Source organism: Eschscholzia californica, unplaced genomic scaffold (genome assembly GCF_041429995.1).
Source record: "Eschscholzia californica isolate CP2 unplaced genomic scaffold, dmEscCali1.0.p SCAF_4, whole genome shotgun sequence".
In the NCBI taxonomy this organism is placed as follows: Eukaryota; Viridiplantae; Streptophyta; class Magnoliopsida; order Ranunculales; family Papaveraceae; genus Eschscholzia; species Eschscholzia californica.
The window spans coordinates 33977429-33999517 of record NW_028238461.1 but is presented as its reverse complement, the minus strand read 5'-3'; the positions used below and the strand labels follow the sequence as shown (position 1 = coordinate 33999517).

Sequence of the window (22089 nt, the reverse complement as noted above, 5' to 3'; positions counted from 1 at the left end):
AACTTTCTCGCTTCTTTATCACTTCCAATTATAAAAACCCCCTCATTACTTTGTTCTTTCCGTTTTTTTCTAAGTTAGCTTGTGATATCTGGACCGGTGTATAAGACCCTTTGATATCCGAGTTACCAACATATCCCTATGGCTTGACCCCGGTCTTTCCGGGTGTTACTTGACGTACCTCCGCTTGGGCGTGGAGCCTTTCGGGAACATCACTGTCCCTCAACAAACGTCATCTATATTGTTGCCTCCCTTATCTGTTAATCTTCTTCTACCACATGTCTCTGCGATGGTCCCACCTCTTAATAACTCTACTCTATCTATCTCCCCTACTATTTCTTTTGTGGTTCCCTATAGATATGCTCCATTTACCCAAATCAGTGAGACAGGTCAGCTAGACCTTTTACCTTCATGTGTTGTTTCATCTGCTTTACCTGACAAACCTACTATTATCCGACATCCTTCATCTAACCCATCTACATCGACACATCCAATAGTTACAATAACTCGAGATAGAACACGTAAACCAAAAGTTCTTTTTACTTTCTCTCATCGTCTTCCTAAGTCTATTCTCTCCCTTACTGAAGACGCTAGACTCCATGAACCAGGAACTTACACTCAAGCGTGCAAATATGATCACTGGAAACATGCCATGGATGAAAAAATCAAATCTCTTCACCGTAATGGTACATGGATCTTAGTTCCTAGATATCCTCAAATGAATGTTATAGATTGTAAGTGGATATTCAAGGTTAAATAGAGATCTGATGGATCAATACAACGTTATAATGCTCTATTTGTGGCTCAGGTTTTATTCAACAACTAGGGATTGACTATGTGGAGACCTTCCGTCTGGTGCTTCGACCAAATACAAAGAACAGTTTTATCTCTAGCAACAACTCTGAATTGGAAGATCTTACAGCTAAATTTGAATGCGTTCTTGAGTGGAAATCTCCAAAAGAATGTCGTTATGGTTCAACCCCAAGGATTTCAAAGTGTTGCATTGCCTGATCATGTTTGTAAATTGAACAATAATTTATATGGATTGAAACAAGCTCCATGAGCCTGGCATCATCGATGCAGTACCCTTCTTGTTCAAGCACTCCATCTCAGATCCAGCTATGTTGTACAGGTGGACTAACACAAATTTTATGGTATTAGTACAATATGTCGATGACATCATAATGACTGAGTCTTCATCATTAGATTTGCAACATCTGATTCTCACTCTACAGAATCAGTTCGAGATGACAGAAATTGGGGATTTATCCTATTTTTTATGCATGGAGGCAAAAACAAATTCATCAGATTTACTTCTCACTCAAAAGAGGTATCCTCTTGATTTGTTACGAAGACTTGGTTTACTTGATGCCAAATAAGTGAACACTCCAGTCCGACTCGACACTTTCTGTAATAGACAACAAACCATTGCAAGACCCACAACAGTTTAGAAGCCTTGTTGGACCTCTGCCATATCTTACCTTAACAAGGCCAGATATTGCATATTCAGTAAACCAAGTATCAAAATTCATGCATTGGCCAACCACTAGTAACTTATCAGCATCCAAACGTATTTTGCGATTTCTCAAAGGCAATTTGGAGAATGGTATATCTTTCCAGTAAGCTCAAATGAATGTTCTTCTTGGTTATTCCTATGTTGATTGGGCAAGATGGCCTAATGATCGGCGGTCGACTTCAGGCTCTTTCTAATTGATTGGGCCTAAAAAACTCGACGTACAGTTGCCTAATCGTCGATTGAGGTGGAATATACGATTATGGCCCAAACTTCTGCCGAGATTTTCCCTTATTTGGATAAAAGATACGTTATAGATCTGGGTTTTCCCTTAAAAGTTCAGTAATTAATTGATTTTCACTTTGTGCGTTCACAAGTCATTTTCGGGAACTTAAAAGTTCATTATCTTCTTGGTGAATCTTCGATAGAAGAAAATAGTCTGCCATCATCAAGATTCAACTATTTAACAGTCGAACTATCGCTCTACATTGTATAAGGGTATTTGGAGGTGGGGGGGGGGGGGGGGTGTATTAGTGTAAATTAATAAATTGTCATGTAATCTCTTTGTCGTTATTATCAATAACAAATATTGTTATGCCCAATCGGGGTTAATGTGAACAATACGAGTAATCCAAGATAAGCAATAGGAATAGTAAAGAACAATCAAAGAATAGAACACAGAGATTTACGTGGTTCGGTTGGTGAGACCTACTCCACGGGGACAACGGCGCAATGATTTTCACTATGATAAGCAAACAAGTTTACACAAGAGATTCGTGTGATTGTGTCTTACTGATATCTCCTTAGGGTTTAGTTAATATAGCCACTAAACCCTAATCCCACCGCCTCACCGACTCTCTCTTTACAACCGACATTATACACGGATATGCTATTTCTAATAACCGACATAAGCTTAGCTTCGCATTCCAGCTCTGTCTCGGAGTCCAGCTTTGCCTCAGAGCACTGCTTCGCATACCAGCTCTGTCTCAGTAATCAGCTCCGCTAATGGGTCTAAGATTCGGTAGGCTGTACCGGGTTCGATACCAATCCATATTCGAGTCACTTCTAACAATTCTCCACCTTGACTTGAATATGCTCCTCTTGACTTAGATCTGCCACCATCATAGCTCAGGCCTCTTAGCCGTCGTCGCTCCAGCCCTGCTAGGGCTAACATCTGGAAATCCTAATCAAGTCTAAGCAATGCTTAAACTTGAAAGTTGTAACTGCCTTGGTCAGCATATCCGCTAGATTCTCTGCCGTAGAAACCTTCTTCATTGTGATCTTCCCTTCTTCAATCACGTCCTTGATAAAGTGATACATGACGTCAATGTGTTTAGTTCTCCCGTGATACATTTGATTTTTGGTCAAATGAATAGCACTCTGGTTGTCGCAGTAGACCTCTGGCACCTCCTGCTTCAGGCCCAAATCCTGAACTAAACCACTTAGCCATATTGCCTCCTTCACTGCCTCTGTTACTGCCATGTACTCAGCTTCCGTTGTAGACAGCGCTACCACCGATTGCAGCACTGCTCTCCAGCTAATGGCACTCCCGCAGAGTGTGAACGTATATCCCGTCAGTGACCTCTTCCTATCAAGATCCCCCGAAAAACCCGAATCTATAAATCCAACTACCGAACCAGAAGTGTCAGCCCTTCTGTCGTAAACCAAACCAAGCTCCGCAGTTCCTCCCAGATACCTCAGTATCCATTTCACAGCCTGCCAATGACCTTTCCCAGGTTTGTCCATGTATCTGCTTACTACACTAACAACATGTGAAATATCAGGCCTTGTGCACACCATAGCATACATAATGCTACCTACTGCATTTGCATAAGGCACCCGAGACATGTACTTTGTATCGTCATCAGTTGTTGGTGACAGTTCCCTCGAAAGCTTGAAGTGCGCTGCCAAAGGAGTACTGACAGGTTTTGCCTCAGTCATACCAAAACGTTCCAACACCTTCTCGATGTACGTTTTATGAGACAAAAACAGTTTCCCAGCAGATCTGTCTCTCCGTATCTCCATACCCAATATCTTCCTTGAGGCACCCAAGTCTTTCATCTCAAACTCACCCTTCAACTGATCCTTTAACATGTGGATTTCCGACATATCCTTGCAAGCTATCAGCATGTCATCCACATAGATGAGTAGATACACATAAGAACCATCCGATAGTTTCCTGTGGTACACACAACTATCATACTTGTTTCTGTCATAGCCGTTTTTAACCATAAACGTGTCAAAACGTCCATACAAAGACTTCTTTAGCAAACATACCTGGTCTTCTTTCCCGAGAATCTCAAACACCTCTAGCTGACGCATATAGATTTGTTCCTCCAGCTCTCCATGTAAGAACGCAGTCTTAACATCAAGCTGCTCCAATTCCATATCATACAAGGCAACCATAGAAAGTATCACTCTAATAGAGCTATGTTTAACAATAGGAGAAAATACCTCATTGAAGTCTATCCCTTCTCGTTGTGTAAACCCCTTAGCTACTAACCGTGCTTTGTAACGTGTATCTTCCACCCCCTGGGATTCCTTCCTTCTTCTTGAAAACTCATTTGCTACCAAAAGTCTTCTGACCCTTAGCCAGCTCGGCTAATTTCCAGACCTGGTTCATCCGAAGAGACTCAATCTCTACATTCATGGCAAGAGACCAATGTCGTGAATCATCGCTCCTCATAGCTTCTTCATAGGTGCATGGCTCACCTCCATCTATGCTTTCTCCCACACTAAGTGCAAATGCAAACATATCTGCCATCCCATACCTTCCGGTGCCCGGATGTCTCTCCTTCCCCTGTTCCTCGCAACAATGTACTGAACCAGCTCTGGTTCAGCTTCCTCAGCTTGCTCATCTACCTGAGGCCGAACCTCTTCCGGAGTGTCTATCTCAAACTCCACCTGCTCCCTATGATCTTCCTGCTCCACCTGTTTACCAACACCCTCCCGAGCATCTACAGCCGTTACCTTCTGAGTTACCATGGCTAACTCATCAAAAGTAACATCTCTACTTATGAGAAACTTTTTCGGTTTTCCATCCGAATTCCACAACCGATAACCCTTAACTCCAGGCTCATACCCAAGAAATACACGTTTCTTAGCCCTCGGATCAAGTTTACCTTCCTTGACATGTGCATAAGCCGGACAACCAAAAATCTTTAAGTTCTCATACTTAGCAGGATAACCAAACTATACCTCATTAGGAGTTTTACACTCAATAGATGTACAGGGTGAAATATTTACCAGATACGCTGCCGTGTTCACTGCTTCAGCCCAGAACACCTCTGGCAGCCCTGCATTTGAAAGCATACAACGAGCTCGTTCCAATAGAGTTTTATTCATACATTTCGCCACCCCATTCTGTTGTGGGGTCTTTCTGACCGTATGGTGTCTCACTATCCCTTCGTCTACACAGAACCTATTAAACTTGTTTCCGCAAAATTCCATGCCATTGTCAGTCCTCAAGCGTTTGATCGATTTCCAGTCCGCTTCTCGATCAAGGTCTTCCACTGCTTGAATTTGACGAATATCTCATCTTTGCGTTTCAGTATGTAGACCCATGCTTTCCTGAAAAAATCATCTATCAAGGTTAACATGTATCTACCCCACCTATGTGAGCTGACCCGAGAGTGACCCCAAAGATCTGAATGGATGTAATCCAGAGTTCCTTTGTATTATGAACCGTTGTACTGAACTTTACCCGACACTGCTTCCCGAAGACGCAATGTTCACCGAATTCCAGTTTTCCAACCTTCTGCCCACAGAGTAAACCCTGCTTGCTCAGTATAGCCCTCCCTCCTTTCACTCATATGCCCTAACCGCATATGCCATAGTTTGGTAGTCTCAACTTCCTTGTCTGATGATGACACCGCTACAGATCCGGTAACTGTGTTACCCTGTAGCATATATAGACCATTCTTTTTCAAACCCTTCATAACTGTAAGACTCCCCTTAGGAATCTGAAGAACACCACCTTCACCAACATATTTGCAACCATTATCATCCAGAGTTCCCAAAGAGATTAGATTCCTCTTGAAATCTGTAACATGTCTGATGTCTATTATAGTCCTCATAACACCATCGTGCATCTTGATCTGAATAGTACCAATTCCAATCACCTTACAAGGAGTGTCGTTTCCCATTAACACCTTACCGCCTTTAGTGACTGTGTAAGTAAAAAACCATTCCTTATATGAGGACATACATGGAATGTACAACCAGTGTCCAAAATCCACCTATCTTCGGCGAAGCAGGCATTGATTGCCGGAACCATAGATTCATCACATTCTTCAATGATTGCCAAGACACTACCATCATCTTCTTTGATGACTGCTGCCTCTGCTGGCTTCTTCCTAAGCTCAGGACAATTCCTTTTGAAGTGCCCTTCCTTCTTACAGTTAAAGCATCTGTACTTCTTAGGTTTCGATTTAGAGAGTGAATGGCCCTTCCTATCAACCACATGTTGCGACCTTCCCCTTACCACCAAACCATCACCTGAACTGCTTTCTTCCATTGACCTCCGTCTCAACTCCTTCGAGTTCAATGCTGCCTTAACATGCTCAAAGGTTGTAGTTGTTTTTCCAGACATAAAAGAATCAACAAAGCTTTCATATGATGGTGGCAGGGATGCAAGCAATAGTACTTCCTTATCTTCTTCTTCGAATTTGACATCTATGTTTGCCAAATCTAAGAATACTCGGTTGAGTTCATCCATATGGTCTTTCAACGATTCCCCTTCTAACATTTGTAAACTAAATAATTTCTTTTTTAGATACAAACGATTAGTTAGAGATTTCGTCATATACCTTGTCTCCAGCTTATTCCATAGCCCATCGGCTGTATTTTCCGTCGCTACTTCCCGCCAGACCTCATTGTTCAAACAGAGTAGAATCTGACCATGAGCTCTCTCCATGAGATCTTCCTTCTCTGCTTCTGAAAGTGATTCAGCGAGTGCAGCCTTCCCATTCAACGTCTTCAACAGACCCTGTTGAACTAATACTGCCCGCATCTTAATCTTCCAAAGATTAAAGTCGTTACTTCCATCGAACTTCTCTATCTCGTATTTCGCCATCACAGAAACCTCAAAACCACAGCTCTGATACCAGTTTGTTATGCCCAATCGGGGTTAATGTGAACAATACGAGTAATCCAAGACAAGCAATAGGAATAGTAAAGAACAATCAAAGAACAGAACACAGAGATTTACGTGGTTCGGTTGGTGAGACCTACTCCACAGCGACAACGGCGCGATGATTTCCACTATGATAAGCAAACAAGTTTACACAAGCGATTCGTGAGATTGTGTCTTACTGATATCTTCTTAGGGTTTAGTTTATATAGCCACTAAACCCTAATCCCACCGCCTCACCAACTCTCTCTTTACAACTGACATTATACACGGATACGCTAATTTTAATAACCGACATAAACCTAGCTTCGCATTCCAGCTCTGTCTCGGAGTCCAGCTTTCCCTCAGAGCACTGCTTCGCATACCAGCTCTGTCTCAGTAATCAGCTCCGCTAATGGGTCCAAGCTTTGGTACGTTGTACCGGGTTCGATACCAATCCATATTCAAGTCACTTCTAACAAATATCATGCCCTAAATTGGGCCATCCTGTTTTCTCTCATTTACACTTGACACCTCGGACATAGTGATTTTTGACATTGGAGATGTTCTTAAAACAATTTTTCAATCCACATATCAAGTCGTTTCTGCCGAAATACAAAACCATCCACTTCTCCCCTCCCCTCGTGGTGGTGGTGATTCTTCACTTTCTCACTCTTTTTATGATGATGAAGATGATTGCGTCCAGCATTATCACCTGAACTAAATTCAACCATCATCTTTACTTTCCCCATCGCATACTAGAGTCGGTACAGGTGGCCCCAGCTTGAATTCCCATGAAAGGAGTCCACACGGAGCCATCGATTTGAACTTCACTAGCTTAGTCTAAATCAAATGAAACACCGAACATGAACGCACAATGAAATGAATATTTGTGCAAATTATTATTGTAAAATCCTAGATTTTGGTACATTAAAAAGTATAGATTTTGGTCTAAATCAAACCATTAAGTAGATCGAGAAGAATATACACTTCAAGAGGGTTTTGAAATAGAAAGATGAAAAAAGGACTCCCGAGAGGGAGAAGAAGAGGGAAGAGGTTTGCTTGAGTTTTGGATATCCCGACATCTATTATATTAAAACAGCTAAGTCGGTTAGAGGAGGGATACGTCTGGCCGTCCATCATTTACTTTTGATTAGATCGAACAGTTCATATAAAATTCTTTCGTGTAATATTACTTAAAACAGAAGGATAGTAATGTAAATCGACCAAAATCAATTGAGATATCCCTATATACTACCCACGTATTCTCTCACGTTTTACTTAAAGCTGAAAGATTTAGTAATCTAGCGACTAAAATTGAATTTGAAAATCAGAAATCTTAACTTCCTTGATATTCTCTCACGTTTTCATTCAATTTGAAATTCAACCGGTTATTTTAACTAGCGACTTTCTAAATTATATATCATACAGTTATTTTTTTCTGGTAACTCATTTATTTTTTTCGATCTCTCTTCTTCTAAACAGTTCTCTCTTCTTCTAAAGAGTGAAGATCAAAGTTTTTTATTGGTAAGTTAATTTGATTCATAAATTTTAATTTATCTGTTTATTTCTCTCTTCCTTTCTTCTTATATTTCATTAGTTTCTTATATAATTCTTATGTCATTTGTGATATAGATATAACTCATATGTTTCATTTTTTTTACAAGGAAAATAAAAATCATCAACAAAAGAAATTATAGGCCATTTACTCAATCTTATAGTTTTTATACTCTTAACTTTTTTGATGTAAATTTGATTCAACCCCTCCGTCTCTACAGGGCAGGGTGCCCGCACTGGGCCTCGCAACCTAGAGGGCCCACAAAATTGTAATTAAGTAAGGGAAGTTGTTAGTAAACTACTATAACTGCTGTATTTCTTTAATTCTCTCTACTTTAAATTTACCTTTCTGTTTCCATATGTAATAGTACATACCATTGTTTTTCACTCTAATTTCTATATTATCTTTTGGGTTATTTCCCAAATAGCGCCAACTTTGTGTCCGATTTCCTGCCTAGTCCCTTACTTTGTTAGAAATATCTAGATGGCCATCTTTTTGAGTTACCGTTATAACACCATTCACTAGTCATCACCTTCTCTCTTCCATCTCATCATCTCTCTCTGCCACCTCACCTTCTCGCCACCTTATCATCTTCACAGGCGAAGGTCGCTGGCCAGTCAATTTTCCAGTCGGCGACCTTCAAACATAAAAAATATATATTTTTCTCTCTTTCTCTCTAAAAAAAAGAAATTTTATTTTCCTCTCTCCTCTCTCTCTCTAAGTACTCCGGCAAAGCGAAAACCCCTTCATCGAGAGGAGAGAGAAAAATAATTTTTTTTAGAGAGAGTGAGAGGAAGAGATAATTTTATTTTTAATGTTTGAAGGTCGCCGGTGAAGACGATGATGTGGCGAGAAGGTGAGGTGGTAGAGAGAGGTGATGAGATGGAGGAGAGAAGGTGATGATTAGTTAACGGTGTTATAACGTTAGCTCAAAAAGGGGGCAATCTGGGTATTTTTGACAAAGTAGGGGACTAGGCAGGAAACCGGTCACAAAGTTGGGGGCTATTTGGAAAATAACCCTTATTTTATTCACTTTTTACAAAATCATAACCGGCCATGCTCTAGTTCCTTTTATATCTCCCCTATTATCTTTAACTTATTATGTTTCTAAAGATATCTCACTTAAATTCCTAAACTATATAAACTAAGAAAAGGGTTGAAGTTTCCATTCAATCTTGGGTTCTAGTAGTTTGCTGATTTCTACCATTTACAAATTTACACAAAGGAAAAAAATCAAGTTTTAATTTGGGATATCTGATTTTTTTTTGTAGAGTTAATATCCATGGCACCAAAAAATACAAATTTGGAAATTTGAAGAGGCTGGAAAAGTAAAAAAGAAGAAAAATTGATTCAAACACAAATATGATCAATTTATTTTGAATTTGTTTGTTATTCCAATTTTAAAATATTTCTTACGTTCGATTATACAAGGGGCAGTTGGATCGGTGTATTTCTTAGTTCTAATGATGTAGTGCATCATTCACTTTGTATAATTAGGTTGGATTCAATATTTACTTCAAATATTCTGTTAAGATTTTAGGTTTAATTAAAATTGTACATTTATTAGAGAGAGGTGTTTCTTCTTTTTATCTCTCATGAAAATGTTCTATTACGTCTATGCTAATTATTGCATTGGATTAATTCAACATTCTCTTCCTCAGATTTAATGAATTTTTTTTTGTTTTGGAAAGAAATCGTGATATACATTTATAAAGTATATAATAGATTATGTTTGACGGTTTATAAATAAATAGTGGGTGACATTCACGCCTAGGCATAAGACCGGCCGCAATAAACCACAACGGCATTAGCCAAGAGGGATCTACCTCGCCAATAAGGCCCGGTAGGAACCTTGTAATAGAGTAAAAACTGCACAAGAAAACAAAGAAAAAGTAGGCGTTCTCAAGTTTTGAAAAGTTTTAGGGCATTACCCAAAGTGCCCCTTGAATGAGGGCATTTGAGCAAATTCTTCATCCCTGTTTCATTGGATGGATACATGGAAAGTGTTCTTTCCTCTAATATTATTCACATTAAAATTGTAAAAGAATCACTGAATCACCTACTAATTAAACATAAATAGGTCAAGCATTAACTGAGAAAAAATACATAATCTATTTATCATTAGGAAGACTGCGAGTATCATTAGGTTAGGGTACTTCAAGATACTAGAATGGGTTCTATTCCACTGCGTATACAATGTTCCTTGAGAAGGAGAGGAAACCGAGGGAATCTGGGATACCTTAGCTGCCAACATCGATCTGTAATATTTTGGAATATGACATGACAACATGCATTAACATCAAAAAGGAAAACTTCACGACTGGCTGACAGAGAGATTTGTATTCCACATGTCTCATAAGTTTCAAATCGATTGTAATACATGGGCGACCAACAAATAGCTTTCTCTGAACATTGGTCCATCAGTCCTCCTTTAGATCTCTTTATGTGAGGCCCTCCTGCTTTCAACTGACGCCGACGCGCCGTTTCCATTGGATTTTCAAAATCTCTATCATTTCTATTATCTTCTTCAATCATCTTTAATCTCGTAAAATTTTGCAGCAGAGTCTCCACTTCATCACTTATTGACTTTGTACATACCAACATCATCATCACCATCATTATCATCATAACAACAACATTAGACATCTTCATCTTCTTCTTCTTCTTCTTCTTCTTCTTCTTCAAAGTTACATATGGAACTATATATAATCCTCCTTCTGCTTGTATTTATAATGAAAATATGAATAAGAAGAGTTTTGATGAGAACAGGTTTCAGTTCTGACCCTTGATTTCTTATCATCCAAGGGTTGGTTAAAAGAAATAAAAAAGAGAATCCTGTGCTGTTATCAGAGTCTATCTAGCCCAAGGAGGCAAGGACTCTCTTATTATATGATACTCGCAGTATAAGTTTGTAACATATATATATACTAGGGTATAGCCCGTGCCTCCGTCACGGCATAATTTCGTGTGAAAATAAGTAGGAAGTGGGGAGGAAAAGAATTTAGTGGGTGGTTTGTAACTAATTTTCTGAAAAAGTGGGAGGAGAGAATAGTGGGTGAGTGGTTATTTTTTAGCAGTGAGAAACCGTGATTTTTTGTGGTTGGTTATCAAAAAAGTGGGAGAGAATTAAGGAGGCTCTGATTTAGTGGGTTTGAAATTCAATTTTAGTCGTTAGATTAGATAATTCTTGATGAATATCGGATGGACGTGAATATCCATGACATAAATCTACGGCTCACCTCAAAAAACACCATTGTGTTATATATAATAGATAGTGAAGCCAGAGCCCTGAAATAGCGGTGGCAACAGTTTTGACTGGGTACATTAGATGTATAGAGATCTCAACTACTTTAGTTTTGAAACTACTAGGGTATAGCCCATGTCCCTAAGTCGGAATTTTTCCATAAGCATTGGTATGGGAGTGAAAATCATAATCGTATTTAAATTAAAGACTGGAACGAAAATATGTATAGAATTTAGAGAAAAAATACGATTGACTTACGAGTCAACAAATTTGTTATCCGTCAACAATTGGTTGCCCAAGTGATCCAATGTATTGAGTATTGACAAACTCAAAGACAAATTATGAGACAAACATAGAGGTAAATCCAGTCGTTCGTCCCAGGTCGGCACTAATATCAACCTTTAGATCGTTTTAATTACGATTAACGTTAAAAAGTCATTAATTTCGTCCTGTATACTCAAAGAATTTTTACATATACATATTTCTAAACCCCACAATTCTTGCTTTTAAAGTAGGCTGCGACTTTGGGACATAAAGAATAATCTCCAGAGAATAAATTCTAATTCATGTTTTTTTGTATATTCTCTGGGTCATATTTTATTTTAGTCTGAAAACTCACTTGATCAAATATTGCCTCCTAACCTTCATCTTCTTTATCACCTTCACCAACACAACTTCCAACCACCACCATTCCTGCCACCATAGCCACCTCTCTCTCTCTCCAAAATCGTTATTAGTAGTACGATATATGGGTTAAAAGGTAAGATTGTTTTGTTGGACACGTCTCTTTATTAGAGACTAAGGGTGGCCCACACTCCAAACTCCCCTCTAATTTGGTTTGACCATTTATTGATTTGAATTTTGTAAATGCGTAACATGGGTATTGGGAATTTATTTGGGTGATAAAGTTGGTTACTGATTAGAATTTTGATTGACTTCTTATTAAAAACATTGTTTACACATATGTGATGTTTGACTCGGCTACAATTCGGTTGGGATTTTGAATTTTCCTTTGATTCTTATATATATTAAAATATTGTTTCATGTTTTACTGTTTAAATTGTATGTTGTTAAAGGTATTATTATTGAGATTTTACAAAGCAAAATGTCAACTAAATCTGGACATTTGGATCTTTTAAATACCATTCGGTTACTATTCATTAACAACATACAATTTCGAACTTCGGCTATCTGTGATTTTAGATACTCGGCTATTTGAAATTTTGATAGTCTGTTGGAGTAAATAGTGGAATTAGTTTTCAATAAGATTCCAAACTAGTTTGAGGTATTAATTCTAAGGGGTATAAATTAGGATAAACCAATTTGACAGTATGTTCATAAAAAAAAAAAAAATTGACAGTAATGTTTGTATGGTGCCTAATTGTAACCTATACTCATCACGTAATAGTGTTTAAAAGGGGTATTTACATGGTTCTTTTTGAGGCATTTGTTTTACGGTTATTGTTTGATTCCTTCTCGTACAAGTGTACAAAATAAATTTATTTCATAATAATAACCCACTAGAATAAATGGGACCAGTAATTTATAGTATAAATACGTTCTCTAGAGAGAGAAACTTCAATTATACTCCATTTTGTTGTTCATAAAACTAAAATACAGTTTGATACATGAATTTTGATAAGTTACCTTGTTGTTTCCATGTGATATACATGATAATTTGGAGAGACTTTTTGTCTCTCTATCTATCTAACATTTATGAACCTTAATATAGTTCCAGTTGAGATTTCTAGTGAACTCATTTCCATAGATACTAACTTCGATAGAAATTAATATCGTATTTTAATAAAAAAATTTCTATGGAATCTCATTTTAAGTTAATCAGGAACTTCTACAGATTTGATGATATTTTTGTTTATTTCATCAAATATACATTGTTCGTGGTTAGATTGACCTTGATAAATGAGATTATTATGTAATGCAATATGTCTACAAATTAATTGTATCGAAATCTAGAGATATGTATATAATTCTATTCAATTATGTTATGTTATGGTTTGATAAGTTATATCACATGATTCATGTGATAGTACACAAAATATAAATGTGAATGACAAACTACATGAACCTAAGGACAAGTTCATGGTTGGGGGGAATCATCATTTAAGGTTGAACTGATGACCTAATTATGTGCAATTATTTATGGCTGGCAATTTGACATGTCATATATTTATTTGAAGACATGATACTAAACTATGTCAAACTGCATGAGGAATTATCCACGAATATGGAGACATTGTCATTTATTTTGGACATTGCATGTTTTTAGAGTAGCCATAGCATCTTAAAACATGTAGACGTGCGATAATAAATTTTATTTGTTTACCGCATCAAGTTAAAATGACACTTCCAATTACGATGTAATTTTTTATAAATAATTGCTTTGCCCCAGAGGGAGGTAATTGTTTTGTAAGATTATATTGGAATAAGATAGTAAAATAAAATATTAAATGTGAATTTTCTATGCCCACAGGTATGAAAATTTTACGGATTTGATATTTTATTTTTACTAGTCTTGTTAATATAGTATAGTAAATTCTTATGCGGTTGTAGCCTCTGCCCACAGGAAGGTTAGAATTTACTACTAAATTGACGTGGGTTCATTTAGAATAAAGGTATATGTTTCATAGCTTTGAGTAAGTGCTTGATTTCTCTGATTAAAACAAAAATACTCTTTACATTAATGTGTATGGATTTTAATTTGGCGTTTCATGCGGATATACCACATGTCCGCAAGAAATAAAGTACGCCCAAGGAAAGGTTGGACTATGAGCGGTGTTAGCGATCTAATCGCCTAAGTTTGATGCTCATTAAGTCACGCGTGAACAAGAGCATTCGGGGTTCCACACCTGATTGTCCTCACGTAAAAGACTTTCTTAAAGTAGTTGAGGAACAATTTGTTCGCTCAAATAAAACACAATCTAACACCGTAATGCAGAGTTTATCCGGATGAATTTTTTACCATACTAAGGCGTGTGTAAGCACATTATGGAAATCAGAGAACTTTTGCTCAACATTTGTTGAGATTATGGAATCATTCTTGGTTTATTTGGTACTTAATCATCTTCCAAAGGAATATGGGTTTTTTCAAAACCTCCCACAACACACATAAGGAAAATTGGTCAATCAATGAACTCCTGACCATGTGTGTTCAAAAGAAGAGAGAACAAAACATGAGAAACTTTAAAGTGCCTATTTTATTTCTCATGCTAAGGAAAGTACCAAGAAGGGCAACCATGTCAACAATGTGTAGAAAGAAACAACTACGTCATTTAGGAATGTTTCTTCTCCAAAAGGGTTGAACATCAAAAGAAAGATTGATTCTAAACACTATTTAGTTTGCCAGCTCAAGAAGTCTATGTATAAACTAAGACTTGCATCTGACTAATGGTATTAAAGCTTACATAGCTTGAGGTTAGTGGGAGAAAGTATACATTTTTAGTCTTATATGTAGATGATATATACTTGTAAATAGTGATTTGAGTTTGCTACCTCATACGCTATGAAGCAATGACACAAGAAATACAGTTGAGAACCTTCGTTTCTCGTCTCAAAATCGTTGATACTACAGAGAGACATTTGTAGATTCTTTATGATAATTCAGCAATAGTTTTCCTCTCATTAGGTAATAAGAGTGGAAGCAGAAATAAATTTATCGACATAAAGTATCTCTTGTCAGAGGAAAGTTAAAGAACATAATGTGGCCACTAAGCATATAAGTAATAAGTTAGTGATATTGCATTCCTATTACTAAGACATTGCCGGCACAATTGTTCTTAGATCATGTGGTGCAAAAGGATCTTAACTTATGTAATGCTTGACTATGTACTTTCCTTGACAGTTTGATATGTTTGGTTATTATGGACAGATCACCATATTTGTGCACATAATGAATAACCATCTTATATCCAGTGTGATATTAAAAGAGGACCTGAGTAATTTTGTCAGAAATTACTCATTCAGAAGTTATGCTCATCAAGTGCTTAGTTAGAGAGCATAATGCATTGTAATACATGGAATGGAGCATTCACTTATCAGAATGTGACCGCTATGATTCGTGTGATATGATTCCTGTATTTTCTTTATGTGATTGATAGATTGCCATTGTATTGCATGGTGTGTGTCGTTCAGTTGTTTGATAAGGTTGATGTTGTCACTTTCTATGATGATGAAAGTATGATTCATTACTTTAGCCCATTCAATACCAAGTAAGATTGCCTTAGCTTCGCTCTCTTCACTGTTCCTAGCTCTAGAAGATTTTACCTGTGCGCCGATAAACTTCGATTCTGCATTATGAGCAATTATGCTAATTCCCATATTGGATATTATATTCATAAAAGATGCATCTACATTGATCTTAATAAAATTATTTTGAGGGGGTTGCCATTTTTCATATATATTGGGGAGGTTAGTCCTGGAAGTGATTTTTCCTGATTTATTGGGGATTCTTGGATAATTTGCAATCATATTGATGATCTTATGTAGATCATTGATTTCATGCTGAAAGCAGTGATCACATCTAACTTTCCATAAAATCCGCAGAATCGTAGAGAAGTGAATATTTTCCGCGGTGTAGCAAAGATGAGTATTAAGTTCCCATGAGAAAATCCAGTCCGAGATGGACAAAATATTCTCAGAAATGATGTTAAAATGGAACCAAATGTTTTTAGCCAGTGCACAGTGCAACAGCGCATGTTCTATAGATTCGATGATATTGCAGTTCGGGCAATAAATGTTGTTGTTTATGTACTTACCAATTCTCTCTCTAACTGGTAGAGCTTTGTTGCAGATTTTCCATATAAAATTCTTGATTCTGGGGATGGTTGGAAGAGACCATATAAATTTCCAGTTCTTAGTGCTAGGATTACAACTGATATTTCTAGTGCTTAAATGTTGATACATAGAGGCGACTGTGGATTTGCCCGTCTTGGTAAGCTTCCATTTTAGTTGGTCTTTACCGTCACTGTTAAGCGGGATCACTTTTATGAGTTCTTGGATATGGGATTCGAAATTCGATCATAGGGCGTCTTCGTTCCAGTTGGAGTTAGTGATCAGTTGAGCTACTTTGGTAAGAGTGGAGTTGTTGCTATTGGGAACTGTACCATTCACTTCTGGGATCCAATTGTCGGTCCAAATGTTGATGTCGTTTCCAGACTTCACCTCCCACATGGAGAGCTCCTCTACGAGGTTGTAGTGTTTCCTTATAGTTTTCCAGTTCCACGAGTGGTTATTTTTCGCTGCCCCCGGAGTATCGGATTTGGGGAAGTATTTAGCTTTGAGAAGTTTGGCCCAAATCGCTTCTGGTTCAGTTTTGAGACGCCAAGCCATTTTAGAAATTAAGGCTGTGTTATCCAACTCTGGTAAGTGAATACCCAACCCTCCATGGCTTTTAGGAAGGCAAATATATGACCAGGCTTTGGTGCATATACCTTTAGACTTACCCCACCAGAAATTCCGTTGGACGGACTTGATGCTTTTACTTATTCCTTTAGGAATAGCAAAGCATTGCATCTGATATCGGGGTACAGCCGCAGTTATGGTCGAGATGACCACCGTGCGACCTGCTTGAGATAGAAACGTATGATTCCACCTACTCAGTTTATTCTTGATCTGTTCAAGAATATCTTTGAACACCTTCGTCTTCTGAGCTCCTATAAATAACTGTGCTCCCAGATATTTCTCTGAAGCGAAAGCCTGTCTAACTTTAAGAGCACGCATAATGAGACGTTTAAACTTTGGGTGCGTGTTCTTCGAGTAGAAGATATTAGACTTGGCATAGTTAATCATTTGCCCTGAGGTTTCACAGAAATCTTGCAGGATATCCTTCAGATTGTGAATATTGTCAATAGTGTTCTTACCAAATATAATTCAATCATCTGCGAAGAGGAGGTGAGAAATCTCAAGATCAGAGTGATACGTCGGGAACCCCTGGAACCTCTTATGTCAGTTCTTCGACATTAATCTTCTACTGAGGCCTTCCATAGCAATCGTGAAGAGGAAAGGAGATAAAGGGTCACCTTGTCTTATTCCCCTAGTGGGATAGAAAGTCTGCCCTGGACGACCATTGATAAGCACTGACATGGAGGAGGTAGAGATACAAGTATGTATCATCCTAATCCAATGTTCATCATAGCCTAAACTTTCCATGGTATCAGAAAGGAATTTCCACTCAATTCTGTCGAACGCTTTAGACATATCCAACTTAAGGCCAAAGTAACCGTTAACTCCTTTCATTTTCTTAAATGAGTGGATTATCTCCTGACCCATAATGATATTATCCGTTATCTGTCTCCCCGGGACGTAAGCAGCTTGGAAGGGAGAGATGATGGGATTTAACGTAGCTTTAAATTTATCCGCCAACAACTTGGTGATGACCTTATAGGTGGTATTTAAAAGGCTGATAGGCCGATAGTCTGCTGGGGTTTGGGGGGAGGATGTTTTGGGAATGAGGCAAATATGCGTATGGTTTATACTAGGGGGGAGATACGTGGAATGAAAGAAATTTTTGACCAAGTCATAAATATCCTCTCGAATAGTATCCCAGTTGGATTGAAAGAAGAATGGCGGGTAGCCATCCGGCCCCGGGGCTGCCTCCTTTTTGAGACTCTGTATAGCCCTATCGATTTCTTCTGTACTAGGAGTGGCTAAGAGAGCATTATTCTGGTCTGAGGAGATAGAAGGAGTGAATAGACTATGAGAATTGGGATCCTCTCTAGGGTTGCTAGTGGTGTTTATACTCAGCAGGTGCGAGGTGAAGGTATCTTGAATATCTTTAAAGTCTTCTTTCCATTCTCCTTCATTGTTCTTGATCGCGTTAATCTTGTTATTTCTGTTGCGTTGAATGGCTTGGGAGTGGAAGAATTTAGTGTTTTTATCTCCTAAAGTAAGGAAATTATTTCTCGATTTTTCCTTCCAAAAACTCTCCTGCTGATTATAAAGCTCATCTAAATCTAGATTAAGTTTGTTGTGATCTTCCTTAGACTTAGTGATCTGAAGCTTCTTGATGATTTGGTTTATTTTGTTCTCTATGTTACCAAAAACCTTCTTATTCCAGTTAGTAAGTCTCTTACTAAGCTTTTTAAGATCAGTCTGAATATTGTTCTGATCTTGAGAGTTCTTAATGTCATTCCAATTATCTGCTATAAAGTTGTAGCAATCCGGGTGCGTTATCCAAGTTCTAATAAATTTGAAAGGTTTAGGACTACTATGACTACCTTCTTTATTATCTAAGAGGATAGGTGAGTGGTCAGATCCTACTGCTTCTAGATGGGTGACTCCATATGATTGGAATTGATGAAGCCAAGGGAGATTCGCGAGGGCTCGATCTAATCTCTCTTGAATAAGGTTCTCTCCGAACTGCTTGTTGCTCCAGGTGTATGGGTTACCCTGGTATCCTATATCCAGAAGACCATGATCACTAATGATCTCATTAATCCTAGCAGTGAGGGAGCTGGAACCATTGTTGCCTCCGTTTTTCTCTGTTAGGTCTAGAATGCAATTCAGGTCACCTATCAAGATCCAAGGGGTATCTTTGTCATGATTAATTTGTCTGAGGTTCTTCCAAACTTTGAGCTTGTTCTTGTTATATGGGGGTCCATAAAAACCCGTAATATTGATGTGTTTATGATCAGTGTTGTCCTGCAACACCGCCTTAATAATGTTGTTATCCGCTTGTGTAATCTTGACGTCCAAGTGATGTTTCCAGTAAAAAGCCAGGATTCCCGCTTTATTAATGGGCTCAACAAAATAACCAGCATAATTCTTTTGGATGGGGATAATCTTGTTTCAAGCAAGAAGTGTGAAAGAAAGTTAATAAAAGTAAAGAGTTTTAGCCATCTCCTTCTTCTCTTGTCTAGTTTTATTTCCAACAAAGTGGTATTCGAGTAAGGTTCAAAACAAATTGGGAGAAAAAAAATTGAGAAATTTTTTTTTTGATAAAAACTTGTGTTTGAGATGGCAAGTAGTAGTAACAACATGGTTACACAAATTCCTCGTTTCAATGGAGAGGATTATGATTATTGGAGCAAGAATTTTAAAGTGTTGCTTAAATTGATGGATTAATGGAGTTTTGTTGAGGAAGGTTTCACCATTCCAGATAAAGCGACTCTAATGATAGTCCAAAATAATGTGTTGAAAGAAAACAGACAAAAAACATAACAAAGCAAATATTCTCGTTAATCTTGTTGGTTATACAGACAGTGATTTGGCTGGAAGTTTGGATGATAGCAAAAGTACTGAAGGTTATTTAGTCTTGGTAGCGGATCAATTTCATGGTGCTCTAAGAAACAACCTATTGTTTCTCTATCTACCGTCGAATCTGAATATATAGTTGCTGCTTTGGCGGGATGTCAAATTATTTGGTTACGAGGTCTTTCGGAAAATCTAAAGCATGACCAAATTATTACAACAACATTGTTTTGTGATAATAGTTCAACCATTGCTGTCACTAAGGATCCAGTACTTCATGGAAGAATAAAGCATATTCGTATCAAATATAATTTTATGCAGGAGCTTGTCAAGAGTCTTTTGCATTTAGTTAGAAGTAATTTAAAATTAACTTGGACATCTATAAATACCGAAACTTGTAATTTGTTTTAATAAAAGTAAAGAGTTTTAGCCATCTCCTTCTTCTCTTATCTAGTTTTATTTCCAACGTAATCAGATAACATCCCTAGATTCAATTCCAATAGATATATGGAGTTCTTAAGTTATTGATTTATCTTTTTATTATTTGTTATTGTTATATAGCTAGAGTAGCCCTCACAAATTTCGAATACTAATTTGTTAAGAATAAATCAGATTTAAGATATAGATGTGTGTATCGAAATATTTGTGAGATCCCGACCCCAATTTGAATCGATTAGGTTACTTTACATGGATGTATATATGTCATGAATACTATACTATGTAAAATAGTGGTTTATGATGTAATCAATCATCAAACATAAGTAACAACAATAATTGAGGCCTTCAGATTTATAGAAGAATCTACTAATGCCAAACATCAACTGGAAAAAAACATCATATATTAATCACTGGGAAGACTGAGAGTACTTAGGTAGGATACTAGAAGATACTAGAAGAGGTTCGATTCCACTGCGTATACAATGTTCCTTGAGAAGGATAGGAAACCTAGGGAATCCAGGATACATTAGCTGCCAACATCGATCAGTAATATTTTGGAATATGACATGACAGCATGCATTAACATCTAAAAAGAAAACTTCATTACTAGCAGTCAGAGAGACTTGCATTCCACATGAATATTCAGCTTCAACTAGATTGTAATCCAATGGCGACCAACAAATAGCTTTCTCTGAACATGAGTTCATCAGTACTCCTTTCCTTATGTGAGGCCCTCCAGCTTTCAACTGACGCCGACGCTCAGTTTCCATTGGATTTTCAAAATCTCTATCATTTCTATTATCTTTTTCTATCATCTTTAATCTCGTAAAATTTTGCAGCAGAGTCTTCACTTCATCACTTATTGACTTTGTACGTACCAACATCATCATCATCATCATTATCATCACAACAACATTAGACATCTTCATCTTCTTCTTCTTCAAAGTTACATATGGAACTATATAGAATCCTCCTTCTGCTTGTCCTTATAAAGAAAATATGTATAAGAAGAGTTTTGATGAGAATAGGTTTCAGTTCTGACCCTTGATTTTATATCATCCAGTGGATTTGTTAAAAGAAATAAAAAAGTGAATCCAGTGCTGTTATCAGAGTCTATCTAGCCCGACCGCGAACTCTCTTATTATATGATACTCGTAGTATAAGTTTGTAAATTGTAGTGTTTATGGTGAAGCCAAAGACCTAAAACTGCGGTGGCAACACTTTTGACTCGGTACATTGGATGGTATAGAGATCTCAACTAAAATATTATGGGAGGCATAAAGAATGGTCCATCAAAATTGACTTAGGAGTCATTTCCCTAATAGCCCCCAACTTTGTGACCAGCTTCCCGCTTGGCCCCCTAAATTAGCAAAAATATCCATATGGCCCCCTATTTCCGTTAACTTTAACTTTCCGTTACTCTCTCTCCTCCATCTCTTTTTCTCTCTCTGCCAAGTCACGCCACATCATATGTTACACCACCTCATCATCTTCTCCGGCGAAGGTCGCCGGCCGACCAAATTTCCGGCCGGCGACCTCCAAATTAAAAAAAAAATGTTTTTATTTCATCTCTCCTCTCTCTGTCTCTAAAAAAAAATGTTTTTTTTATTTCAGATCTAAAAGGTCTGCTCGGGCAGACCTTCCTCCGGCGAAGGGAAACCCCCTTCGCCGGAGTTTAGAGAGAGAGGGAGGAGATGAAATTTTTTTTTTAAAGAGAGAGAGAGAGGAGGAGAGATGAAATAAAAAAAAAATTTGGAGGTCGCCGGCCGGAAATTGGTCGGCCGGCGACCTTCGCCGGAGAAGATGATGAGGTGGCGTAATAGATGATGTGGCGTGACTTGGCAGAGAGAGAAAAAGAGATGGAGGAGAGAGAGTGACGGAAAGTTAAAGTTAACGGAAATAGGGGGCCATATGGGTATTTTTGCTAATTTAGGGGGCCAAGCAGGAAGCTGGTCACAAAGTTGGGGGCTATTAAGGAAATAACCCTAATTTTAAATCCAAAAATCAACTTTGTAACTTACCCC

The 22089-nt window shown here is 37.8% G+C and overlaps 1 long non-coding RNA gene across 1 annotated transcript in view; it reads left to right on the top strand.

The window, feature by feature from the left end:
* The first annotated feature begins 2100 nt into the window (after window positions 1-2100).
* The window catches only part of LOC147544247 (uncharacterized), a 70083-nt gene continuing 50094 nt past the window's right edge, over window positions 2101-22089 (top strand). The window contains exon 1 of the long non-coding RNA XR_015223497.1: window positions 2101-3657. This is a non-coding gene — a long non-coding RNA (uncharacterized LOC147544247). The remainder of the gene's footprint in view (window positions 3658-22089) is intronic.